Below are 6,000 nucleotides of genomic sequence, written 5' to 3'. Positions count from 1 at the left end.
CCACACCATATGAATTGATGTGAGACCCACATAGCTTTCAATAGGAAAGAGTTCTTACCCTAAGTTGTTGTGGGCAATCTACATCCCTTTGGATTATAGGGAATTCAATAACCTTAGGTTACAGGCAACTTGCATAACTTTTAGACAATTTAGTTTGCATATGGCTCAATTAAGTTTCAAAACTCCCTATTTTAGTAACTTAGTTAGAGTCGAACAGTCCTACTAGGGGCTTTTATAAAGCTTGCTATAATATATGTTTTTTATTTAAGTTGTTCATTCATTTTAAAAATCATTTTAGAACACAAGCTTAAAAAGAAAGTAGATAAAAAACACAAGTAAATCACACCCACATCACAAGAATCAGTAATGATGATCATATTAGAAGGTAATGGAAGGTAAAATCCTGAAATATGACGTGCATGCCAAATAGACTCGATGAACCTATCCCGGGATATAGCAATCCCATGGAGGTCCCGATCTTTGATCCAAGCATTGAGAAGGTCTCGACCTTTCCTCAAATCAATCTGCATCCCTGATATGGCCCAGATATCCAGTCTAAATAACTAGATAGTCCAAATCTTCAACACAGATGGTTGGAACTTAAGGCAGGATCCTCGTGCTCTTCAATCTACTAGCATGGAACTCTCTTCTTAAAGGCATGGAAGTAGAGAGTTATAATCACATTTACAATCTGGAAGGATTGAAATGATAATTGAATTTCAGTCCTTAGCTGATTAGATCATATGGTGGTATCCAAACTCTAGGCACAATAGCGGTGATGATTGACTAGAACATTAACATTTATAAAGTGATTAGGAGAATTCTCATTTCAAAGGCTAGGGTGTTAGGAATGAATTGGTGAAACAGGGTTCATAAAGCTGACCTAAACATGATGATGATATTTAATCTTTTGAATGGTTTGATGATTAATATTTACTATCTCTATTTTAGAATTTCTTTATGCCATTCCGTTATTATTATTATTATTGTTGTTGTTGTTGTTGTTGTTGTTATTGTTATTGTTATTGTTATTATTTATTATTTATTATTTTCATTATTGTTATTTTTTATTATTATTATTATCATCATCATTTCTTGAAGACGAGTATGGTAATAGTTACAATGAAAAAAGAACCTAGCACATAATGATGATGATTAAAAAAGAACTACATGCCTCTGTAACTTGGATGCAGATACATGTCCTAGATCCTGATTCAGCTTGGTTTTAAATGTTAGACAATATCAAGTCGGCTCAGTTTCTTTTTTAAATGAGCGATGTCAGTATCATCTTGAACTGTATTGCATTGGTTACTTTCGGATAAGTTTCTTTTTTGAATGAGTAATATCAGTATCATCCTAAATTGTATTGCATTGGTTGCTTTCTGCCCATTTCAGGCTTTAACTCATCTGAGACCGACTGAATTTCGGTCTGAAATGGTTTGCAATTCTAAACCAGTTTTCAAAAACCATGTGTCTTAAGGTTGGAAATGGTAATGAAGGTCAGAAAATGGGGGACCTTGGAGAACTCAAGTGCCTTTATGGGCATATTTTGATTTCCAAAAGGTCTAATTAGCATAGAAATGGTGTGCATAACCAGTAATACATTATAACTATATAAATACTGCTAAATACTAGAATAAATGATAAGGTTTATTAAAATAGACGTGTCAATGTGTCTAGCATGTCTCTACAAGCATCTGGTTATTCTCCATCTCTACCAATACCATACCCGCCCTTGTAATACCCATGTTGCCTGATATCTGATCCCTCTCATATCCAATGGACGTGTCCCAAGGGGCTGGGGGAATGGATTACTATTTCTTCCTTCCTTCAAGTGATGCTGTGTGAAAACAGGAATTGCACTTCGGAGGATACCATCTTCCCATCCTTTTCACCCTGAATTAGGATCTAGAACATTTCAAGACCTACCTGAAACATAAATCATGCTGATCTAGCACCCTTTCCTCCCCACCTTTCTAGGGGTACCCATTTTATGTACCTTTTATGAGTAATTTATATCTAGGCATATTGTCTTTTTCCCATATGAAATGAGCAATTTCTATATAAATATTGCTCAATTTCTAGTTTTCTAGTTTTCTCCGCTGAATTTTTAGTTTGCCTCGCTCAATTTCATATTTGCCTCACTGAATTTCTAGTTTGCTCCGCTAAATTTCATGTTTGCCCCACTAAATTTCATATTTGCCCCGTTCAATTTCTAGTTTGCCCCACTGAATTTCATGTTTGCCTCCCTGAATTTCTAGTTTACCCCGCTCAATTTAATGTTTGCCCTGCTCAATTTCATGTTTGCCCCGCTCAATTTCATGTTTGCCTCGCTAAATTTCATGTTTACCCTGTTGAAATTCATGATTGCCCTACTGAATTTCTAGTTTGCCCCGCTCAATTTCATATTTTTCCCGCTGAATTTCTAGTTTGCCCCGCTCAATTTATTGTTTGCCCCGCTGAATTTCATGTTTGCCCCACTCAATTTTATGTTTGCCTCGCTAAATTTCTAGTTTACCTCGCTTAATTTAATGTTTGCCCCGCTCAATTTCATGTTTGCCCTGATCAATTTCTAGTTTTCCCCGCTGAATTTCTAATTTGCCCAACTCAATTTCATGTTTGCCCCCTGAATTTCCAGCTTGACTGCGAAGTGATTGAAATTGACCACGAACTGAATGAAATGGATTTTCAACCATCGACCCGATGAAATCTTGGAAAATAACTAGGTTGGTTGGCTAAATTAGCTTCTCCTACCCCAAAATCATAGGTTGTACGTTAAGTAAATCATTCTAGTTTAGGAGATATGCTTGTTAAATAAATAGACTATGAAATGAATTAAAAGATAGAAAAATATTTTTATATACTTATATATACCTATTTACATAATTATGTATTAGAGAAAATTGTAAGGGGGAAAAAGTTCTCCTTGTCAAAAAAAAATAATAATAAAAATCTGCCAGACTCTCGCGGCAGTGCCGCGACAGTCTGGCAGATTTTTTTTATATATACCGGCGGCAGTGCCGCGACAGTCTGTTTTTTTTTTGTTGCTATTATTGGGTCCCATCATGAGGTCTTTGTTATATCTAAAAGGTCCATCTATTTAGTGAGCTCATATTAAGGCTTGAGACGAAAAATAAGATAGATCTAACTATCAAGTTAACCACACTGTAAAAGGCAGTGGGGAATTGAATGTCTACCATTGAAAACTTTTTAGGGGTTACAGAAGTTTTGGATCATTATGAAATTTATTTTTCCTCTTCATCTAAGTCTTTGTGACCCTATGCATGAACTTGGACGGGGAGGATTTCTCACAAACATCACAGTGGGCCTTAACTTAGACGGGGAGGATTTCTAGTGGTTAACGCTCATTCAACATTGTTTCCTGTAATGTGGTACACTTGAGATTTGGATATACCTCATTTTGGTCTCATACCATAAAATGATCTGGAAAAAATATGTGGATGACATGGATGAAAAGCATACATCATGGTGGGGCCCACAGACCACCGATGATCCGCCATTGGCGGATGGCAGGGGGAGTACCAATCCGTTTTTGTGAAAAGGAGGGGTATTTTCATCCTCGAATTTGTCATCCGTACAAGGAGGATTAAGTTCGGAAGTTAAGTTTGTATTGCTTCAAGAATATCCAATGGATAAAAGGTGGGGTCCACAATCGTAAATTTCTCTATTATTTATTAATATTTGTAACTCATGGAGTAATTACGATTAAAATACATATTTTTGGGAGACATCATCAATATCTCTTTTATTTGTAGAGAATGAAGTAAAACAATTCTGACATAAAATACATTATGAAAACTAAATTTTAAGTTCTCTGTATATCTAAAATATTGTCATGGCTAGTGAATGAGTTGAGATAGCTTAATCAATGGGCTGTTACACTTGGTGTGTTGTTGTGCATGTGGTAAGTCACCGGATTTGAGAAGTTATGCTGGATTTATTGTAAGGTATTACCTTACATTTCTTATGCTTCCTACATTTATCGTCAAACATGAAAGGACATAGGGTCCTAGTGGGTGTATTGATAGGTTACTTTGGTTCATTAATATGGGAGTCTTTTAAGAGAATTATATTTAGTTAGGGTGATCAATCATATTCTCATAAGGGATTAAGATTCTCTTAATTCAGTATCAGCTGATTTTGATGAAGAGTCAGGTATATCAATTATATTGACTTCATCATCATTTAGATCAGGAGTGGGTGTGAATTGTTGATTATCCATTACCACATTTATGGATTCCTAAATCAGCACAGTTCTTTTATTAAGAACTCGGTAAGCACGGCTATTTATAGCATGGCCTAGAAAAATTCCATCATCACTCTTGGCTTTGAATTTTTTCAAAATTTTCTAGTCTCTTAAAATGAAGCATTTACATCCAAAAGTCCTAAAATATTTAATAGTGGGGGTTTTTATTATTATTATTATTAAGCCGTAGTGTATAAGCTGTATTATTATTATTATTTTTTTAATATAAACTCAATTTATAATATAACATGTAGTATTAACAGCTTCAGCCCATAAATTTTTTGGTAGTTTCATGTTGTTTAACATTACACTAACCATTTCCTGTATAACTTTATTTTTTCTTTCAAGAATTCCATTTTATTGAGGTATTTTGGGAGCAAAGAACTCATGTGATATACCATGATCATCATAATACTTCTCAAAATTGCTATTTTCAAATTCTATGCTATGATCACTTTTAATTTTAATCACAAATATCTCTTGTTTAGTCTAAATATGTTTTAAAATTCTTTCGACTTCATCATGAGTATCTGATATCTCTCTTAAAAAGGCTACCCAAGTATATCTGGTGTAATCATTAACAATGACTAGAAAATACTTCTTTCCACCTCTACTCTCAGTTCTAGTTGGTCCTACTAGATCCATGTGGAGTAGTTCTAGTGGTTTGGCTGTGGCTAAGGAGTTCACTTTCTTATGACTACTCCTAGTTTGTTTACTAATTTTACATGTGCCACATACTTTTTTTAAAAAATCTTTTTCAGCTTGGGTAAGCCATGTAAGTGATCTCTTTTGCTCAGTTTATACAGATCTCTATAATTAACATGTCCAAGACATTTATGCTAAAGTTCAGTCTCGTTTGTTTGGACCGTGTAACATGAATGGTTAGATAAGCAAGAGTTATCGACAATATAGCAATTTTAAGAGGTCATACGACCATTTAATATTACATTACCCTTCTCATTTATTATCTCACATCCGTGATTAGAAAATTTCACACTATGTTTATTATCACAGATTTGAGATATGCTTAAGAGGTTGTGTTATAAACCTTTAACATAAAATACATTTTTAAAAGGAGGAAGGTTAGGAAGTTGTACAATACCTTGGCCTATTATTTTACAGTTGCTTCCATCATCGAAAGTAACTGACCCGCTAACTTCTTTGATATTCATTAATATCGCCTTACCACTTGTCATATGTCTTGAGCATCTACTATCCAGGTACCATTTTGAATGGCTAATGGCTTTAAAAGTTGTGTGGACTACAAGACACTTAACCTTTGGATCCCATTTCATAACGGTTCTAGGTTTAGGAGTGACTTTTGAGTTTCGTTGCATTTGAGAGTTAGGATTTCTTCTTTCTCTATAAACTCCACAAACATTTGAGTTGGATTTTAAAAGCACTTTAAGTAGGTCCACTATTTTTCAGCCAAGTGAGATTTATTATTCTTTTGATATTTATAGCTGATGGTTTTATTATTTTTATGAACTTGAAAGACTTTTGAGTTTTTGAAATCATTATGATTAAAATATCTTAAAGTCTTACCTTTAGAGTTAGAAGATTCCCCTCTTACAAAAATAGGAGTAGAATCCTTGGATTTTGAAGAGTTACCTTTAATATAACCCAGACCAGATTTGTCACCATATTTTCTAGATGAGGTTAACAATTTTTCAAGCTTTTGGTCACCATGGGTATATTTCCAAGTGTCCTTTAAACTTAAAAGGGAAGAAATT

This window comes from Magnolia sinica, chromosome 11 (assembly GCF_029962835.1).
Source record: "Magnolia sinica isolate HGM2019 chromosome 11, MsV1, whole genome shotgun sequence".
Lineage (NCBI taxonomy): Eukaryota > Viridiplantae > Streptophyta > Magnoliopsida > Magnoliales > Magnoliaceae > Magnolia > Magnolia sinica.
This window is presented reverse-complemented; position numbering follows the sequence as displayed.